Source organism: Arachis hypogaea, chromosome 3, assembly GCF_003086295.3.
Source record: "Arachis hypogaea cultivar Tifrunner chromosome 3, arahy.Tifrunner.gnm2.J5K5, whole genome shotgun sequence".
NCBI lineage: Eukaryota > Viridiplantae > Streptophyta > Magnoliopsida > Fabales > Fabaceae > Arachis > Arachis hypogaea.
Genome location: NC_092038.1, coordinates 67,766,560 through 67,789,509, shown reverse-complemented (window position 1 = coordinate 67,789,509; position 22,950 = coordinate 67,766,560). Strand labels below are relative to the sequence as shown.

Genomic DNA, 22,950 nt, shown 5'->3' with positions numbered 1-22,950 from the left:
GAGAAATTTGGATGATTTCTCCATGATGGGTTATAGGTGTTTCCATATGGTTCACCCATGTAATTAACCTCTGCCATGGCAGGGTTCTTAGGATCATAAGCTTCTTCAGAAGCTGCCTCTCTAGTACTGTTGGATGCATGTTGCAATCCATTCAGATTTTGAGAGATCATGTTGACCTGTTGAGTCAACACTTTGTTCTGAGCCAATATGGCATTCAGAGCATCAATTTCAATAACTCCTTTCTTCTGAGGTATCCCATTATTCACGGAATTCCTCTCAGAGGTATACATGAACTGGTTGTTTGCAACCATGTCAATGAGTTCTTGAGCCTCTTCAGGCGTTTTCTTCAGGTGAATAGATCCACCTGCAGAATGGTCCAGTGACATTTTCGAAAATTCAGAGAGACCATAATAGAATATATCTAATATGGTCCATTCTGAAAACATGTCAGATGGACATCTTTTGGTCAGCTGCTTGTATCTTTCCCAAGCTTCATAGAGGGATTCACCATCTTTTTGTTTGAAGGTTTGAACATCCATTCTCAGCTTGCTCAGCTTTTGAGGAGGAAAGAATTTATCCAAGAAGGCAGTGACCAGCTTATCCAGGAGTCCAGGCTATCCTTAGGTTGTGAATCCAACCATATTCTAGCTCTGTCTCTTACAGCAAAAGGGAAAAGCATGAGTCTGTAGACTTCAGGATCAACTCCATTCGTCTTTACAGTCTCACAGATCTGCAAGAACTCAGTTAAAAACTGATAAGGATCTTCAAATGGAAGTCCATAAAACTTGCAGTTTTGTTGCATTAATGCAACTAGCTGAGGTTTCAGCTCAAAGTTATTGGCTCCAATGGCAGGAATGGAAATGCTTCTTCCATCAAACTTGGACGTTGGCTTTGTGAAGTCACCAAGCATTCTCCTTGCATTATTATTATTTTCGGCTGCCATCTCCTTCTCTTGTTCGAAAATTTCTGAAAGGTTGTTTCTGGATTGTTGTAATTTAGCTTCTCTTAATTTTCTCTTCAGAGTCCTTTCAGGTTCTGGATCGATTTCAACAAGAGTGCCTTTTTCCCTGTTCCTGCTCATATGAAAGAGAAGAAAACAAGAAGAGAAAGAGGAATCCTCTATGTCACAGTATAGAGATTCCTTTATGTTAGTAGAAGAAGAAAGGGGTAGAAGAATCCAAATACAAGGGATATAAGAAGTTCGGATTCTTAGATGAAGAGAGGTGAAGAGAAGTGTTAGTAATTAATTAATTAAATAGAATAAGAGAAGAGAAGAGAAATTTCGAAAATAATTTTTGAAAAAGGGGTTAGTAATTTTCGAAAATTAAAGATAAGATAAGTTTAAAATTAAAATTTAAAACAAAAAGAGTTTTTGAAAAAGGGATGAGATATTTTCGAAAATTAGAGAGGGAAAAGTAGTTAGGTGGTTTTGAAAAAGATAAGAAACAAACAAAAAGTTGGTTAGTTGATTGAAAAAGATTTGAAATCAAATTTTGAAAAAGATAAGAAGATAAGAAGTTAGATAAGATATTTTGAAATCAAATTTTGAAAAAGATAAAATTTTGAAAAAGATAAGATAAAAGATAAAATAAAAGTTTTAAGAAAAAGATATTTTGAAAAAGATTTAATTTTTAAAATGACTTAACTAACAAGAAAGTACAAGATAAGATTCTAGAACTTAAAGATTGAACCTTTCTTAACAAGAAAGTAACAAACTTCAAATTTTTGAACCAATCACATTAATTGTTAGCTAATTTCGAAAATTAGATATAAGAGATAAGAAAAAGATTTTTGAAAATTAATTTTTAAAATTTTTGAAAATAATAAAAAAATGAAAAAGATATTATTTTTGAAAAAGATTTTGAAAAGATAAGATTTTTAAAATTGAAATTTTGACTTGACTTGTAAGAAATAACTAATTTTAAAATTTTTTGACTAAGTCAACCCAAAATTTTGAAAATTTGGAGGGAAATAAGGAAAAGATATTTTTTATTTTTGAATTTTTTTTTAATTATGAGAGAGAAAAACAACAAAAATACTCAATGCATGAAATTTTTAGATCAAAACAATGAATGCATGCAAGAATGCTATGAATGTCAAGATGAACACCAAGAATACTTTGAAGATCATGATGAACATCAAGAACATATTTTTGAAAAATTTTTAATGCAAAGAAAATATGCAAGACACCAAACTTAGAAATCTTTAATGCAAGAAAAATATGAATGCAAAAATGCACATGAAAAACAACAAAAGACACAAAACAAGAAATCATCAAGATCAAACAAGAAGACTTGTCAAGAACAACTTGAAGATCATGAAGAACACTATGAATGCATGGAATTTTCGAAAAAAATGCAAGAAAAATTTTAAAAGCATGCAATTGACACCAAACTTAAAAATTGACACAAGACTCAAACAAGAAACACAAAATATTTTTGATTTTATGATTTTCTAATTTTTTTTTTGTATTTTTATTTTAATTTTTTCGAAAAACATGGTTAGAAAAATGAAAAAGAAAAGAAAAATTTTGAAAAAGATTTTTGCAAAGAAAATTACCTAATCTGAGCAACAAGATGAACCGTCAGTTGTCCATACTCGAACAATCCCCGGCAACGGCGCCAAAAACTTGGTGGACGAAATTGTGATCACTATTCTTTAAGTTGTACTTTTATGGAATTTGAAATTGGCACGAGTGGACACAACTCCGTTCAACTAACCAGCAAGTGTACTGGGTCGTCCAAGTAATAAACCTTACGCGAGTAAGGGTTGATCCCACAGAGATTGTTGGTATGAAGCAAGCTATGGTCACCTTGTAAATCTCAGTTAGGCAGATAAAATTATGGAATTTAGAAAATCAAATAATAAAAAGAAATAATAAAAGGGATACTTATGCAGATTCATTGGTGGGAATTTCAGATAAGCATATGGAGATACTGTATGGCTCACGGACGCTTACTTTCCTACTGCTTCAACTCAATCCTTCTTACTCCTTTCCATGGCAAGCTGTGTATAGGGGTTCACCATTCGACGATGGCTACTTTGAATCCTCTCGGGAAAATGGTCCTCTGCGGCTGTCACTCGCATGGCTAATCGTCTGGAGGCATCACACTGGCCGAAGGCTACATCCCATCCTCGCAGTGAAAACTACGCTCACGCGCTCTGTCACAGCACGGCTAATCACTGGTTGGTTCCCGCTCCTACTGCAATAGAATCCCTTGATTCTTTTGCGTCTGTCACTAATGCCCAGCACTTGCGAGTCTGAAGCACGTCACAGTCATTCATTACCGTAATCCTACTCGGAATACCACAGACAAGGTTAGACTTTCCGGATTCCCAGGATCCTACTCGGAATACCACAGACAAGGTGAGACTTTCCGGATCCTCATAAATGCCGCCATCTATCTAGCTTATACCACGAAGATTCTGTTGGGGAATCTAAGAGATACACATTCAAGCTTTGTTGCATGTAGAACGGAAGTGGTTGTCAATCACGTGCGTTCATAAGTGAGAATGATAATGAGCGTCACATAATCATCACATTCATCATGTTCTTGGGTACGAATGAATTTCTTGGAATAAGAATAAGAGAGATTTGAATAAAAGAAAATAGAATTGCATTAATACTTGAGGTACAGTAGAGCTCCACACCCTTAATCTATGGTGTGCAGAAACTCTACCGTTGAAAATACATAAGTAAAAGGTTCAGGCATGGCCGAATGGCCAGCCCCCTGAATGTGATCAATAGTCTCCTAAGATGAAGAATAAAACAAAACTGAGACCAAAGATGTCTAATACAATAGTAACTTATCCTATTTATACTAGACTAGTTACTAGGGTTTACATGAGTAGGTAATTGATGCATAAATCCACTTCCGGGGCCCACTTGGTGTATGCTTGGGCTGAGCTTGATCTATCCACGAGCTGAGGCTTTTTTTGGAGTTGAACTCCAAGTTATGACGTGTTTTGGGCGTTCAACTCCGGATCATGATGTTTTTCTGGCGTTTAACTCCAGACAGCAGCATGTACTTGGCATTCAACGCCAAGTTACGTCGTCAATTTCCGAATAAAGTATGGACTATTATATATTGCTGGAAAGCTCTGGATGTCTACTTTCCAAAGCCGTTGAGAGCGCGCCAATTGGAGTTCAGATTCCAACAGCATCAGCAGGGAGGTCAGATTCCAACAGCATCAGCAGTCCTTTTGTCAGCCTTTTTCAGAGTTTTGCTCAAGTCCCTCAATTTCAGCCAGAATTTACCTGAAATCACAGAAAAACACACAAACTCATAGTAAAGTCCAGAAATGTGAATTTAACATAAAAACTAATGAAAACATCCCTAAAAGTAGCTTAAACTTACTAAAAACTATCTAAAAACAATGCCAAAAAGCGTATAAATTATCCGCTCATCACTTGTTACTAACCACAAAATGATAATTGCAAGGATCAATCTCATTACGTCATCCTCTAACAAGTGAAGAAAAGTCAAATGAGCTACATTAATCCTAATCCATAAGTCCTAGCCGCTTCACTAATTAACTTAATGGAAGCTAGAGTCAATGGACACCAATCATCAATCACTTGGACATTAGCAACTCAAGTTCACCTAAGTTACTGATGAGCGGATAATTTATACGCTTTTTGGCATTGTTTTTAGTATGTTTTTAGTATGATCTAGTTAGTTTTTAGTATATTTTTATTAGTTTTTAGTTAAAATTCACTTTTCTGGACTTTACTATGAGTTTGTGTGTTTTTCTGTGATTTCAGGTATTTTCTGGCTGAAATTGAGGGACCTGAGCAAAAATCTAATTCAGAGACTAAAAAGGACTGCAGATGCTGTTGGATTCTGACCTCCCTGCACTCGAAGTGGATTTTCTGGAGCTACAGAAGCCCAATTGGCGCGCTCTCAACGGCGTTGGAAAGTAGACATCCTGGGCTTTCCAGCAATATATGATAGTCCATACTTTGCCCAAGATTTGATGGCCCAAACCGGCGTTCAAAGTCACCCTCAAGATTTCCAGCGTTAAACGCCGGAACTGGCACCAAAATGGGAGTTAAACGCCCAAACTGGCATAAAAGCTGGCGTTTAACTCCAAGAAGAGTCTCTACACGAAAATGCTTCAATGCTCAGCCCAAGCACACACCAAGTGGGCCCGGAAGTGGATTTTTATGTCATTTACTCATCTCTGTACACCCTAGGCTACTAGTTCTCTATATATAGGACCTTTTACTATTGTATTTTCATCTTTTGATCACTTTTAGATCTCTAGATCATCTTTGGACATCTAGTTGTTAGATCATTGGGAGGCTGGCCTCACGGCCATGCCTAGACCTTGTTCTTATGTATTTTCAACGGTGGAGTTTCTACACACCATAGATTAAGGTGTGGAGCTCTGCTGTACCTCGAGTATTAATGCAATTACTATTGTTCTTCTATTCAATTCCGCTTGTTCTTGTTCTAAGATATCACTTGTTCTTCAACTTGATGAATGTGATGATCCGTGACACTCATCATCATTCTCACCTATGAACGTGTGACTGACAACCACCTCCGTTCTACCTTCGATTGGGTGAATATCTCTTGGGTTCCTGATACACGATGCATGGTTGATCGCCTGACAACCGAGAGCTCGCCTGACAAACGAGCCAGCCATTCCGTGAGATCAGAGTCTTCGTGGTATAGGCTAGAACTGATGGCGGCATTCAAGAGAATCCGGAAGGTCTAACCTTGTCTGTGGTATTCTGAGTAGGATTCAATGATTGAATGACTGTGACGTGCTTCAAACTCCTGAGGGCGGGGCGTTAGTGACAGACGCAAAAGAATCACTGGATTCTATTCCGGCCTGATCGAGAACCGACAGATGGATAGCCGTGCCGTGACTGGGTGCGTTGAACATTTCCACTGAGAGGATGGGAGGTAGCCACTGACAACGGTGAAACCCTTGCTTAAGCTTGCCATGGAAAGGAGTAAGAAGGATTGGATGAAGACAGTAGGAAAGCAGAGAGACGGAAGGGAAGGCATCTTCATACGCTTATCTGAAGTTCCTACCAATGAATTACATAAGTATCTCTATCTTTATCTTTATGTTTTATTCGTATATCACTCCATATCCATTTGAGTTTACCTGACTAAGATTTACAAGGTGACCATAGCTTGCTTCATATCAACAATCTCTGTGGGATCGACCCTTACTCGCGTAAGGTTTATTACTTGGACGACCCAGTACTCTTGCTGGTTAGTTGTGCGAAGTTGTGTTTATGCCATGGTACTGAATACCAAGTTTTTGGATTCATTACCGGGGATTAATTGATTTGTGAAAAGTAGTGATCACAATTTTGTGCACCAGTTACCATCCCAAGGCAAGAACACAAAAATCTACTCTAACATCCTTCCATTTGTCAAACACTTGGAAGGCATAAAAGGAAGGCAAAATAAGATTGCAAGAAATATAAATCTACAACTACCAATTGCAAGAAATTAACAACAACAAAGTAATTAATCAATAAAAGAAATCAAACGTAAATTACATTAAAGAAAAATAGAAGAAACAAGAGTGCATCAACAACAAAGTAAACAAATACAACGAGTAAAATACTAAACTAGGAAAGCAACGGTAAAGGAACAAGAAATTAGAAAGGAAAAGTAAATCAAAGCATGAATTAAACCTAGATCTAAAGAAATCCTAATCTACATCTAACCTAATTCTAGAGAGAAGAAAGAGCTTCTTTCTCTAGAAACAAACTAAAGCATGATGAAAACTCAACTATGTGCTCTCCCCCCTTGACCCATCTTAAATTCTGCATGAAATAGTCTCTGGAATCAGTTGGATTTGAGCCTGGGAAGCTCAAAAATCGCCCCCATCGTTTTCACTTTAATGAGGTCACGTGCAAGCAACGACGCGTACACATGGGTCACACGTACATGCCGCTTGGGATTTTCTTTCCATGCGTACGCGTCTGTTATGCGTACGCGTTGCCATGCGACTTCATATCCACGCACGCGCGTCTATCACACGTGCGCGTCGATGTATGCACTCCAAATCCTTGATTTCCCATGAATTCTCTACTTTGCATGTTTTTCTCTTCATTCCTTTAATCCATTCCTAGCTCTTTTCATCATGAATTCACTAACAAACATATCAAAGCATCTAGTGAAATCAAAGGTAGATTAAAATTATCAAATTAAAGGCCTAAAAAGCATGTTTTTACACTTAAGCGCAAATTAAGGGAGAATTTCAAAACCATGCTATTTCATTGAATAAATATGGGAAAAGTTGATAAAATCTCCTTAATTAAGCACAAGATAAACCACAAAATTGGGGTTTATTAGGTAGGTCTAGTAATAACATTGGGCTAGGTAATAGAGGTAACTTGAGGATGAAGTAAAGGTTAAAAGTGATGAGTATATGAGGATGATGGTTTTCAGTGGCTAAGAGAAGGGGGGTTGAATCTTAGCCCCTTTTTCTTTCAATTACACTTGCTGGTCTTTGTAACAACTTTAGGAGACTTTTTGATTTTTGTCTCATCCCAAGCCACGAGACTTTTTCGTTTTGTCTCGTCACTCGTCACGAAATATTTTTGTAAGACATCTCAACACTATTCTCACTAGCACAGATTCAGAATGTGTAATTCCCAGAGCATCTAAGCCAACAATGATGGTGTTGAACCGTTCGAACAGTTCATCAATGGACTCTCCTTCCTTCATTGCAAACATTTCATATTCCCTGTTCAACATGTCTGTCCGAGTCTTCTTTACAATGGTAGTTCCTTCATGAGTGAATTGTAGCTTGTCCTAGATTTCCTTTGCCATTGTGCATCGTGATACCCATCGGTATTCCTCAAAGCTGATAGCACAGTTGAGCAGGTTTACTGCCTTGGCATTTAATTATACCTTCTTCCTATCTTCCTCTGTCCATCTTGTTTCTGGTTTGAAAGTGACTACTCCTTCAGCACTTGTGGTGGTTGGAAATTGAGGCCCTTCTAGGATAATCTTCCAAAGTCTATAATCCACTGCATGTAAAAATATCTTCATCCTCTCCTTCCAATAGGTATAATTTTTCCCATTCAAAAGAGGAGGTCTGTTGCTTGATTGCCCTTCTGTGAGATTGTACAATACCAGATTTGAGCCACTGCTTTCTGTCATGAGGATCATTTCTCCAAGCTGCAAAGCTTGATCTCTTTGAGACCAAGCTCTGATACCAATTGATGGTTTTCAGAGGTTAAGAGAATGAGGGGTTGAATCTTAGCCCCTTTTTCTTTCAATTACACTTGTTGGTCTTTGTAACAACTTCAGGAGACTTTTTGATTTTTGTCTCGTCCCAAGCCACGAGACTTTTTCGTTTTGTCTCGTCACTCGTCACGAAATATTTTTCAGCTTTATCTCTTGGGCAGCAGAAACAGAATTTAAGTAGAAGAGGAAGAAATAGTACACCAAGATATATCCTGGTTCAGCTGCTAAGTGCAGTGCAGCCTACATCCAGTCTCCATCACAACAATGATGGAATTTCACTATAATCAACTTTGATTACATACACCAATTCTCCCTAGGAACTACCCTTCCTATCTGGGACAAGTCCAGAATTCTAAACCCAATCCTGAACTTGACTTGGTCACTGCCAAGCTTTCAACTGTAAAGTGCTAACCCAACTTACAAGGGGATTCCCACAGAATCATGGAACACAACATAGATGTACAAAGGAACTCTAAGGACATCTATGGCTTTTTCTTTTAATTTTGCACTCTCTACCTTTTTCCGCTCTATGGCTTTTTCATTCAAACCTCACTATTTGCCTTTTTTCATGAGACTCAATACATGACAAAATTAAACAGAAAAATTACAAAATGGAATACATTGAAGGAGAAGAGAAAACTATTAGCTCAGGTAGCTCTGAGAACTCTGTGCCTTGCACTCTCAAATTTTCTCCTTGCTTCAACCCGTGGCTGTTCTCTCTTTTTATAGAAGAGGGAAGCCTCCACCTTTGAAGCCAAAAACCAAGCCAACTTCTTCTTCTCCAAGAACAAAAACCGGTTCGGCCAGAAAGAGAGAAGAGGTAACTCACGCATAAACCAACATGCAAATACCTCTCGTCCTTCCTTGGTCATCACTCTTCATCAATTCGAGCGCTCCATCCTTGGCTTCCTCTCCAAGATGGATTTCTGGCCCTTGATGCTTCATGATGATGATGGCTTCATCTGCTCCAATCTCTGCCTCCTCCATCACTTCGCAACTCTAGCTACTTCCTGTGGTGGTTGAGCAGAATCAGAGACAAGCCATGCCTCCAAGAATCTCCTCCATGCTGGCCGAATCTCCTTCTACCATTTTTGGTATGAAGAAGCCAAGATCTCATCATAAAATCTTTCCACAAGTGATAAGAATCTCAGCCACAGCATACTTTTCTTTTTCTTTTTCGTGCCATCAACTCGATGGTCTTTAGGCTTGCTTTCCCTTCCTTTCAGTAGCTCCATGTAGCTTCCATGGCTTCCATAATTTCTGTTGAAGTGACCGAAACTTGAAGAAGGAAGAGAGAGAAGAGAGAAATTGAATCACTTTTAGTGGATGTAAGAAAGAGAATGAAAATAAATTAATTGTTTCCAAAGCCCATGCCTAGAAGCGTGTAACACACTTAAGGCAATCAAATCACTTTTTCACTTTCTATTTCCTATTTCCAATGTCTACATTAATTCCACTTGATAAAATTTGAATTCCACTAAATAAAGGAAGTGGCATCCGTGGAAGCATGCATGTTTCCCTCTTTCTCATTTTTCAATTTTGAACCAAGCTAGTAGATCTCTTTCAATATGAATTTGGGCTATTACTAATGATTAAAATCTGGTCCAACTTCATAACAAAAATTCAGCCACAAGGATCAAAATAATTTGAATCAATGCTGAATATATTCTATTGGGCTTGCTGGATTTTTCTTTTCTTTTTGGGCCATTATAAAACCTGCATCACAAAATTATTAATTAACATATGTTAAATGAAAATCAAGTTAATAATTTTGTAATTTATTATTTCAATAATGTTTGTTCATCATCAAAATTAAATTAGAGTTTTCCAAACTCATCAGAGGAGAATGTGTATGCATGAAGGATATATGATGCCATGGCTATGATGAACAATTATGTAATGAATATGAATGATTATGAATACTCATGTGGCTTATGAATTTAATGTTATCTAATATACGAGTCTCCCTGGGTACAGAATCGTGGCTTGCCACTACGTGTTCCAAGTTGAGACTCGATACTCTATTAACCATACGTCGTAAGGATGACTAAGCATGTATAAATTCCCAGAAATGGATATCCTTCATTAAGTAAGTTATATATGAATGTATGAATGTATGAATTATGAATGAAATGAGAAAAAGCTATGCATAACTCATGGGGATGCGCGACGAGGAACGGTCCAAGGGTTTCGGACTTATCGAGTTGGCTTGATAACCGACAGATGAGCCTCATCAGCCATAGGACATGCATACATCATGTGCATTATGTTTTCTTGTTTGCTATGCATTATTTGGGAGTTCCTAACTGTATATATTTTGTTAATTGCTATATTTGTTACTTGCACTACTTGCTTTCTACTTGTGCTTGAAATTGTCTGTTTGTCTGTCTTTACTAAATTATTGGTGATGGAGGAATGGAGGAAACATGGGCAGGACTACTGTCAAGATTAAACTTAAGTTGGGTTTGGATATTCCCTAGACACCTACCCTTTTATGGTTTTTGTTGAGTAACTTAAGCTTTAAAATCTGCGTGTCGGCGTTCTAGGATTGCCTCTGGCATTCCTAGGACCTTATGTACTATGCGCGTGGCATCTTTACCATGCTGAGAAACTCTGGTTCTCACCCCCATTCTATGTTGCTATTTTTCAGATGCAGGTCGGGAGGTTCCTCGGTAAGCATCTGGACTTCTGAAGCGGAGTGGTTTCTGGGTTCCTTTTTACTGTATAGTTCATGTGTATATACTTAGCTTTCTCTCCAAATAACTTGTTTATTTTGTTTCTCTTAGAAGTTTAAGGAGAGGTAAGGTTTTATCTTTATATTTTAGGTTGATGGGAGATGTATATATGTGTGTAAATATTCTCCGGCCAACCTTTGCTTCGGAGGCTGAGTTAGGAGCTAGTTATTCTGTATCCTTAACTCTCTATTCTCTCTTTTTGTCTATTTATACCTATGATCTTTAGGTTTCTTCTTAAAGGTTTATACCCTATGACAATGACAACAAGAAGGAAACTGGATTGGCGTAGCAAACCATCTCTCAAAGGTTGTATTGCTACTTAATTCCATCTACTCATCTTGTTAAAAATTGGAAGTCCGAATGCACTGTTAATTAATAGTCATGTGTTGATTTGAACCTTTTCAATTCTGCATTTTAAGTTTTTATTGCTTAGGTCTATGTTTACTGGTTCTTTAGGTTACTGCATCATACTATTACTTATTGTATGCTTGTCCTTTTGAATCAAATGAAAAAGAGAATGATTGTGTTTTAAAAAGACCAGAGTGGAGTTCATAATATGGAGTAATTTTCTGAATCTTTGGTGTGATCATAAGTTAGCTAAGTTGGTTCAACCATAAGGTGGGAAGATAACTATCTGTCCTGAATACTATGCTTTGAATACACCCATGAGACTAAGTAAATAGCAAGATCCTAATAAGAGAAAGGGAAAGAACACTTAAAGTGAAAAACAAAAGAAAAAGAGTAAGCAATAAGGCTAGGCACCAATGGTTGTAATCTTGAGGCATGTGTCTGTGGTGTTCCTGTGTGAGGGATCTACTTGGATGAATAAGCTCTTAGGGGTGCCTTATCACTTGGTAACTTGGGTTAACTAACTCGGGATTATCAGCTGAAAATCCACTATCAAGAGTAACCCTCACTACAGAGCATTTAGTAACCCAAAGAGGTGCTGGACACCAAGGTCTCAAGAAAAGAAAATAAATAAACCACATGCCTGTGGTGTGTATTTATGGGGGAGAGATTTGAGGAAGTAAGTCCGTAGAGGTGTTTCAACACCTAGCACCTTGAACCAACTGGTTCGGGAGTGTTGGCTGAAAGCTTATTTTAAAGAGTTGCCCCCTTACAGAGCACCTAGCCTGAAGAACACAAATAAACCTTGAAATGACAATAAAAGGATCAATAAAAGTCTCATGGTATGTAAGAAAAACCAGTGTTTTAGAACATGATAAAGGTCTGAAAGCCAGTAATGGAATGAACCTAAGTTGCTATGCATGAAACCACCATAAAATCAGTAACATGACCTCCACAAGAATGACTCATTTCTCTTGGAATTCCATTCATCATTCTCTTGTTCCAGTACTTGCTTAGGGACAAGCAAGCTTTAAGTTTGGTGTTGTGATGCAAGGGCATCTTGTCCAGTTTCACTGACCTTTTCTTTACTGTTTTTAGGGTAGTTTCATGCATTTTCTTAGGAAATAAGCTAGTTTTAGGTAGATATTCACTTACACCTTGATTCAAGCATACATTGTGCATTTTACATGATTTCATGAGGATTTTGCATGAATTTAGTGACAAATTGTATGTTGCATTACCCATGACTTGGACTAGAATTTTGATGCACTCTATTGCTTGATTTCAGGACCAAAGGAAGCAAGGAGGAACCACTTGCAAAGTTAATGAGAAAAGTGATTGCCAATAACGCTTTTGAAGCCATCATTGCCCACGTTAAGAGTCACGTTAACTAAGTTAACGTGAGCTCTAACGTAAAGAAAGGATTTCGAGCCAACGTTAGTGACACTTAACATTATCACTAGTGTTGGCCAATGATCATAAGTGGCCACGTTAGAGTCCACGTTAACTTGGTTAACGTGGCCTCTAACGTTAACAAGGGGAAGGAAGCCAACGTTAGTGACATTCAACATTGTCACTAACGTTGGCCTAAGGTGCAATATACCACGTTAACTTCCACGTTAACTTGGTTAACGTGGGAGCTAACATGAGAGGCAAGAATGGTCGACAACGTTAGTGACACCCAACATTGTCACTAACGTTGGAAGCAACCACAAAACCCCAAGGAGCCACGTTAACTTCTACGTTAACTTAGTTAACGTGGAAGCTAACGGCAATGAGTGAAAGATGAGCCAACATTAGTGACACTCAACATTGTCACTAACGTTGGAAATGGTTTGCAAAGCCACGTTAGAAGCCACGTTAACCTAGTTAACGTGGACTCTAACGTGAATAGGGGCATATTGGAACGTTAATGACAATGTTGAGTGTCATTAACGTTCTCGAAGATTGGCATGCCTACGTTAAAAGAGCCACGTTAACTAGGTTAACGTGGACTCTAACGTGGGAAAAGGGGAGGCTCTCAACGTTATTGGGAAAGTTGAATCCCAATAACGTGTGCGAAGGACAAAGAGGCAACGTTAGTGGCAACGTTTGTGCCATTAACGTTGAAGTTAACGTGGCCTTTACTTGGGTAAGAAACGTTAGTGAAAAAGTTGAATGACACTAACGTTTTTGAACCCATTTTCTCACTGAATGTTAACACCTCTAACGTCTTGAGCTAAAGTCGCTGCCTGATGAGCGGATAATTTGTACGCTTTTTGGCATTGTTTTTAGTATGTTTTTAGTATGTTCTAATTAGTTTTTAGTATATTTTTATTAGTTTTTAGTTAAAATTCACTTTTCTGCACTTTACTATGAGTTTGTGTGTTTTTCTGTGATTTTAGGTATTTTCTGGCTGAAATTGAGGGACTTGAGCAAAAATCTGATTCAGAGACTAAAAAGGACTGCAGATGCTGTTGGATTCTGACCTCCCTGCACTCGAAGTAGATTTTCTGGAGCTAGAGAAGCCCAATTGGCGCGCTCTCAACGGCGTTGGAAAGTAGACATCCTGGGCTTTCCAGAAATGTATAATAGTCTATACTTTGCTCGAGATTTGATGGCCCAAACCGGCGTTCCAAATCAGCTCAAAACTGCCCGGTGTTAAACGCCGGAACTGGCACAAGAATGGGAGTTAAACGCCCAAACTGGCATGAAAGCTGGCGTTTAACTCCAAGAGAAGTCTCTACATGAAAATGCTTCAATGCTCAGCCCAAGCACACACCAAGTGGGCCCGGAAGTGGATTTTTATGTCATTTACTCATCTCTGTACATCCTAGGCTACTAGTTCTCTATATATAGGACCTTTTACTATTGTATTTTCATCTTTTGATCACTTTTAGATCTCTAGATCATCTTTGGACATCTAGTTCTTAGATCATTGGGATGCTGGCCTCACGGCCATGCCTAGACCTTGTTCTTATGTATTTTCAACGGTGGAGTTTCTACACACTATAGATTAAGGTGTGGAGCTCTGCTGTACCTCGAGTATTAATGCAATTACTATTGTTCTTCTATTCAATTCAGCTTATTCTTGTTCTAAGATATCACTTGTTCTTCAACTTGATGAATGTGATGATCCGTGACACTCATCATCATTCTCACCTATGAACGTGTGCCTGACAACCACCTCCGTTCTACCTTAGATTGGGTGGATATCTCTTGGATTCTTTAACCGGAATCTTCGTGGTATAAGCTAGAATTGATGGCGGCATTCAAGAGAATCTGGAAGGTCTAAACCTTGTCTGTGGTATTCTGAGTAGGATTCAATGATTAAATGACTGTGACAAGCTTCAAACTCGCGATTGTGGGGCGTTAGGGACAGACGCAAAAGAATCACTGGATTCTATTCCGACATGATCGAGAACCGACAGCTGAATAGCCGTGCCGTGACAGGGTGCGTTGAACATTTTCTCTGAGAGGATGGGAGGTAGCCACTGACAACGGTGAAACCCTACATACATCTTGCCATGGAAAGGAGTAAGAAGGATTGGATGAAGACAGTAGGAAAGCAGAGAGACGGAAGGGACCAAGCATCTTCATACGCTTATCTGAAATTCCCACCAATGAATTGCATAAGTATCTCTATCTTTATCTTTATGTTTTATTCATCATTCATAATCATTTGAGTTTGCCTGACTAAGATTTACAAGGTGACCATAGCTTGCTTCATACCAACAATCTCTGTGGGATCGACCCTTACTCGCGTAAGGTTTATTACTTGGACGACCCAGTACACTTGCTGGTTAGTTGTGCGAAGTTGTGTTTATGCCATGGTATTGAACACCAAGTTTTTGGATTCATCACCGGGGATTATTTGAGTTGTGAAAAGAAGAGATCACAATTTCGTGCACCACTGCCCACTTCACACTTTCTCTCTGCAAGTAAAACCAAGCCCAAGTGAAGAAGAAAACTGCTCCAAACTGAAGATCCAAAGGCCTAAGACTTGAAGAATCAACTAGAAGAATGGAAGAGTAGTATATATAGGAGTAGCTTTGAATTATTTAAGGAGTTTTTTGGAGAGTGGAGAGTGGGAGGAGGATTCTGAAGGAAAAAGCATTACTCTCTATTTTACTTTCTCTGCTCTTCGAGTTCAGAATGTATTCTCCATCTTTGTTTTCATCTTTTAGAGCTATGAACAACTAAACCCATTTCATTGGGTAGGGAGCTCTGTTGTAATTTGATGGATCAATACTAGTTTTCTTCATTCTTCTTCTATCTTTTCTCTTGATTTTACTTGAAAGCTTTCGATCTTCATCCCATTGGGTAGTTATCTTGGAAAAGAAACTATTCAAATTTGGATCCCTTCTGAACCTTGAAAGAGGAATGAAGAGATCAAGCTAGAAATGCTTTCTCATGCTGGACCAAATTGGGTTTGGATGGATATGTGACTATAATCCTCTCAAAACTTGATTTGGGAAATGCATGTGGTATAATCAGTGACCACACTTCATCTCTTCTCATGAGCAATTGACCAAGGAATTGGCTATTGATCAAGATTTGAGAGATTGAATTGCAAGAAATTGTAATTCAATCAATTAAGATTGCCAAGGAGATCAATGAGTGCATTGATTGAGGAAGAGATGAAAATGAACTTGATCCGGAGAATTGCAACATCTCTTGTTCCCAATGAACTCCCCAATTCTGATCTCACCCATTCTCTTTAATTTCTGCATTTATTTTCATGAGCAAACACCTCATTCCCATTTACAATTCTGCAATTTAATTTCAGTCATTTACATCCAGTTCTTTAATTTTAGCATTTACTTTTCTGTCATTTACATTCCCGCCATTTTATTTTCTACAACTCTCAACCCAAATTCTGAATTCGCTCAACTAGAACAATCTTCTAATCAAAGTTGCTTGATCAATCAATCCCTGTGGGATTCGACCTCACTCTATTGTGAGTTTTTACTTGACGACAAAATTCGGTACACTTGCCGAAGGAAATTTGTTGAGAGATAATTTCCACCTGCATCAAGTTTATGGCGCCGTTGCCGGGGATTGATTGTGCATCAACAATTATTAGATTGGAAGATCACTAGATTGAGCATTTTTGTTTTGTTGAATTAACTTTCTGTTTGAGTAATTTACTTTCTGTCTTAGTTAACTTCTTCCCTTTCCCCTTCTACTTTTTCGTTTCTTTGTTATTTACAATTCAGTTTACTAACCTACTGAATGTTTGATATATTACTTCACTCACAACTAACAGTAATATTGACAACAATACTATCTGCACATAGTTTTTCCTTACTTGTACTTGTTGGTTGTATGACAGGGAGAAGAAGTAGGGCTTCAACGTCTTTCGATTCTGAACCAGAGAGGACCCTCCTTAGATTAAGGAGGGAAGCAAGAGGGAAACGTGCAATCGGTGCTGAAGAGGAGGAGGAACACTTTGAACTAAACATGGAAGGCAACATAGAAAACCAACATGAAGAAGAGGCTAATAACCATAGGGGAGGAGGTAGAGCAAATCATGTTGGGGAGGACAGAAGAGTGTTAAGCTCTTATATCAACCCCAACCCAGGCAACTGTGGGAGCAGCATTCAGAAGCCCACCATACACGCCAACAATTTTGAGCTAAAACCTCAGCTCATCACTCTTGTGCAGAATAATTGCTCATTTGGAGGAGGTGCTAAAGAAGATCCGAATCAACACTTGACCATCTTCTTGAGGATTTGTGACACAGTGAAGTCCAATGGAGTCCATCAGGATTTCTATAGGCTACTCTTGTTCCCTTTCTCACTCAGGGACAAGGCATTCAAATGGCTCGAATCCTTCCCAAAAGAAAGCCTGACAAATTGGGAGGAGGTAGTGAATAAGTTTTTGGCAAGGTTTTACCCCCCGCAAAGGATCAATAGGCTGAGAACTAAAGTACAGACGTTCAGACAGCAAGAGGGGGAGACACTTTATGAAGCTTGGGAAAAGGTTCAAAGACCTAACAAGAAGGTGTCCACCAAATATGTTTAATGAATGGGTGCAGTTGCATATCTTCTATGAAGGCTTGTCATATGAATCAAAGAAGGCAGTAGATCATTCCTCTGGAGGATCCTTGAAACTGTAGCTGAGAATGACTACTTCTATGCTTCCGAAAGAGGGAACACTAAGGGAGTACTGGAGCTAAACAATGTGGATGCTCTGCTGGCTCAGAACAAGCTCATTACCAAGCAGTTAGCTGACCTCACCAAGAAGATGGAGAGAAACCAAGTAGCAGCAATCACCACCTCATCAACAACCCAAGAAAAAGTTGAAGAAGAGGACCTTGAGCAAGCCAACTACATTGGGAATTCACCTAGACAGAACCATGATCCATACTCCAAGACATACAACTCTGGATGGAGGAACCACCCAAACTTTGGGTGGGGGATCAGCAAGAGCAAAGCCAAGACCAGAGACATTACAACTCCAACAACAATGCAGCTCATCAACAATTCACACAGAGGACATATCAACACCCCCACAATAACACCTCTCATCATTTCACCTCTAATCCCAATTCACCATCAATTGATGACAGACTCTCTAAGCTTAAAACCTTACTTGAAGGAATATGCCAAGAGATTCAAGAAGATAAGGTGTTCAAAGAAGAGGTGCGAGCCAACATTAAGAACCAAGGAGAGACCATCAAAAAGCTGGAATTCCAAGTGGGATGCTTAGCGGAGAAAATTCCCAAACCTACTGATGGCTTCCTAAGTGACACGGAGAAAAACCCAAGAGGAGAAGCAAAGAAAGTAAGATGGGAAGATTGCAAAATGGTCACTACAAGTGATCAAGAGGATGAAGACGAGAAAAGCAACCTCTCCCAACAACCTGAAAACAACTCAACAGAGGAGGAGGAGGATAGAGATCACCAAGAACCAGAAATCTCACAATAAGAGTTGCTGAAGCTCTACGCACCATTTCCCCAACTGCTCAATGGTGCTGTGGGGAAGAGAATATACTCAAGGTTCCTAGACTTGTTTGCATCTCTGCATGTGAACATACCATTCATCAAGGCTATACAACAAATGCCTGCATTCATCAAGTACATGAAGGAACTTCTTCCCAGGAAAAGCTCACTCAAAGGAGGCCAAACTATAGTGTTAAACAAGGAATGTAGTGCCCTGATTCAACCTGAATTGCCTGCAAAAAGAAGAGACCCAGGGAGTTTTCACATCCCCTGTGCCATAGGGGAAATAATGTTCGATAAAGCACTCTGTGATTTAGGGGCAAGCATCAACTTACTGCCCCTATCCCTAGCAAAAAGGCTGCAGATCAATGAGATAATGCCCACAGATGTGGTCATCAGACTAGCTGATAAGACTCAAAAGCAAGCAATAGGAGTGGTGGAAAATGTGTTACTAAAGGTTGGGAAATACTTTCTCCCAACAGACTTTGTCATCTTGGACATAGAAGAAAGTCACACTCACCCAATCATATTGGGAAGACCCTTCCTAGCTACGGCCAGAGCACTCATAGATGTGGAGAAAGGAGAGCTAATATTGAGGATCCATGATGAACGGCTCAGCTTTAATGTCCTCAAACTCTCACAAGAAGTAGATCTAGAGCACAAGGAACCAAGTAAAGACCATGATGAGTTGCTAAAGGAGGAAGCAAGCACAGAAGCACATCCAACCTATCTGGAGACTCCTTTGGTTGATAAACAAGGGAAACAACAACTACCACAGCTCAAGGAGAAGTTAGAAGAACCTAAACCTCTAGAGGCATGTGAAGACAACATCACAAATCCCTTAGAAAAAAAAGTCATCAAGAACAAGGCAATATCAAAGGACACAAGGAAGAAGGTACCAAGGAAGTGGAGGAACAAAAAGATCCCTACAGAAGACTTCTCTCCAGGAGATAGAGTGATCTCAGCTTACTTTCCAGATATCCCCCCTAATCTCCCTACTGTACCATCTCAGTTACCTGAAGTCTTCACAATCAATAGAATTCTCTCCCTGGAACATGTAGAGATCATTGATACAACCAATGGATACAAGTCCACAGCGAGAGGGGAGGACTTCAAGCATTACCAACCACCCTGATGAGGGAGAAACGTCAAGCTAGTGACGCTAAAGAAGCGCTTTGTTGGAAGGCAACCCAACCTTAGGTAACTACTTTTTCAGCTGCATTTCAATAAAGATCACAAGTTGTTTCCCCTGCATTGCAAGGAGCTAAGTTTGGTGTTCCACACCAAAACAATTCAAGAGTGAAAGTACGATTCTAAGTTTGGTGTCCCACCAGAGGATGCTAGTTAGAATCACACTATACTCTCAAAGCACATTGCTAGCTCTAACCAATTAAGGGAACCACTTGGATATAGATTAGTCTTGAGTTAATTGGTTGCTAACAACAAGATACGAGGTTCTACGCATGCACGCGAGGTTTTGTAGTAGGCAAGGAACTAAGTTTGGTGTTCACACACCCAAAATAAGTTCAGAAATCATAAGCATACATGCGAACTGACTATTCCTCAACTGCTTGGGAAACAAGCAACTTCCAATAACCTTGCAGGAAGCTTATGAGGAGATGGTGCACCTTTAACTAAGAAAGTAAGGCATTAAGAACTATGACAATGACAACAAGAAGGAAACTGGATTGGCGTAGCAAACCATCTCTCAAAGGTTGTATTGCTACTTAATTCCATCTACTCATCTTGTTAAAAATTGGAAGTCCGAATGCACTGTTAATTAATAGTCATGTGTTGATTTAAACCTTTTCAATTCTGCATTTTAAGTTTTTATTGCTTAGGTCTATGTTTACTGGTTCTTTAGGTTACTGAATCATACTATTACTTATTGTATGCTTGTCCTTTTGAATCAAATGAAAAAGAGAATGATTGTGTTTTAAAAAGACCAGAGTGGAGTTCATAATATGGAGTAATTTTTGAATCTTTGGTGTGATCATAAGTTAGCTAAGTTGGTTCAACCATAAGGTGGCTAGACAACTATCTGTCCTGAATACTATGCTTTGAATACACCCATGAGACTAAGTAAATAGCAAGATCCTAATAAGAGAAAGGGAAAGAACACTTAAAGTGAAAAACAAAAGAAAAAGAGTAAGCAATAAGGCTAGGCACCAATGGTTGTAATCTTGAGGCATGTGTCTATGGTGTTCCGGTGTGAGGGATCTACTTGGATGAATAAGCTCTTAGGGGTGCCTTATCACTTGGTAACTTGGGTTAACTAACTTAGGATTATCAGCTGAAAGTCCACTATCAAGAGTAACCCTCACTACAGAGCATTTAGTAACCCAAAGAGGTGCTGGACACCAAGGTCTCAAGAAAAGAAAATAAATAAACCACATGCCTGTGGTGTGTATGTATAGGGGAGAGACTTGAGGAAGTAAGTCCGTAGGGGTGTTTCAACACCTAGCACCTTGAACCAACTGGTTCGGGAGTGTTGGCTGAAAGCTTATTTTAAAGAGTTGCCCCCTTACAGACACCTAGCCTGAAGAACACAAATAAGCCCTGAAATGACAATAAAAGGATCAATAAAAGTCTCATGGTATTTAAGCAAAACCAGTGTTTTAGAACATGATAAAGGTTTGAAAGCCAGTAATGGAATGAACCTAAGTTGCTATGCATGAAACCACCATAAAATCAGTAACAAGACCTCCATGATGAGCGGATAATTTATACGCTTTTTGGCATTGTTTTTAGTATGTTTTTAGTATGATCTAGTTAGTTTTTAGTATATTTTTATTAAGTTTTTAGTTAAAATTCACTTTTCTGGGCTTTACTATGAGTTTGTGTGTTTTTCTATGATTTCAGGTATTTTCTGGCTGAAATTGAGGGACCTGAGCAAAAATCTGATTCAGAGACTAAAAAGGACTGCAGATGCTGTTGAATTCTGACCTCTCTGCACTCGAAGTGGATTTTCTGGAGCTACAAAAGCCCAATTGGCGCGCTCTCAACGGCGCTGGAAAGTAGACATCATCGGCTTTCCAGCAATATATGATAGTCCATACTTTGCCCAAGATTTGATGGCCCAAACCAGCGTTCAAAGTCACCCTCAGAAATCCCAGCGTTAAACGCCGGAACTGGCACCAAAATGGGAGTTAAACGCCCAAACTGGCATAAAAGCTGGCGTTTAACTCCAAGAAGAGTCTCTACACGAAAATGCTTCAATGCTCAGCCCAAGCACACACCAAGTGGGCCCGGAAGTGGATTTTTATGTCATTTACTCATCTCTGTACATCCTAGGCTACTAGTTCTCTATATATAGGACCTTTTACTATTTTATTTTCATCTTTTGATCACTTTTAGATCTCTAGATCATCTCTGGACATCTAGTTCTTAGATCATTGGGAGGCTGGCCTCACGGCCATGCCTAGACCTTGTTCTTATGTATTTTCAACGGTGGAGTTTCTACACACCATAGATTAAGGTGTGGAGCTCTACTGTACCTCGAGTATTAATGCAATTACTATTGTTCTTCTATTCAATTCCGCTTGTTCTTGTTCTAAGATATCACTTGTTCTTCAACTTGATGAATGTGATGATCCGTGACACTCATCATCATTCTCACCTATGAACGTGTGACTGACAACCACCTCCGTTCTACCTTCGATTGGGTGAATATCTCTTGGATTCCTGATACACGATGCATGGTTGATCGCCTGACAACCGAGTGCTCGCCTGACAAACGAGCCAGCCATTCCGTGAGATCAGAGTCTTCGTGGTATAGGCTAGAACTGATGGCGGCATTCAAGAGAATCCGGAAGGTCTAACCTTGTCCGTGGTATTCTGAGGATTCAATGATTGAATGACTGTGACGTGCTTCAAACTCTTGAGGGCGGGGCGTTAGTGACAGACGCAAAAGAATCACTGGATTCTATTCCGGCCTGATCGAGAACCGACAGATGGATAGCCGTGCCGTGACAGGGTGCGTTGAACATTTCCACTGAGAGGATGGGAGGTAGCCACTGACAACGGTGAAACCCTTGCTTAAGCTTGCCATGGAAAGGAGTAAGAAGGATTGGATGAAGACAGTAGGAAAGCAGAGAGACGGAAGGGAAGGCATCTTCATACGCTTATCTGAAGTTCCTACCAATGAATTACATAAGTATCTCTATCTTTATCTTTATGTTTTATTCGTATATCACCATACCCATTTGAGTTTGCCTGACTAAGATTTACAAGGTGACCATAGCTTGCTTCATACCAACAATCTCTGTGGGATCGACCCTTACTCGCGTAAGGTTTATTACTTGGACGACCCAGTACACTTGCTGGTTAGTTGTGCGAAGTTGTGTTTATGCCATGGTACTGAATACCAAGTTTTTGGATTCATTACCGGGGATTAATTGATTTGTGAAAAGTAGTGATCACAATTTCGTGCACCAAGTTTTTGGCGCCATTGCCGGGGATTGTTGAGTTTGGACAACTGAAGGTTCATCTTATTGCTTAGATTAGGTATTTTTTTTCGGAATTCTTGAAGATGAATTCTAGAGTTTCATGATGATTTGTTGAAGTCTGGCTGGCTGTGAAGCCATGTCTAATTTCATTGGACCGAGGTTTCAACTTATCATCACAAGAGCTTGTTGATTTCTATCAATCTTGCTTTTGGAGCAGTGATCTGCTAAGGCTTGGCTGGCCATTGGCCATGTCTAGTGTTTTGGAC

The 22,950-nt window shown here is 39.2% G+C and overlaps 1 non-coding gene across 1 annotated transcript; it reads left to right on the top strand.

Moving 5' to 3' along the window:
• The first annotated feature begins 444 nt into the window (after nt 1-444).
• On the top strand, nt 445-548 carry LOC112793093 (small nucleolar RNA R71). The gene has a single exon (XR_003197802.1). It is a non-coding gene; the product is annotated as a small nucleolar RNA R71 (small nucleolar RNA).
• Nucleotides 549-22,950: the final 22,402 nt, after the last annotated feature.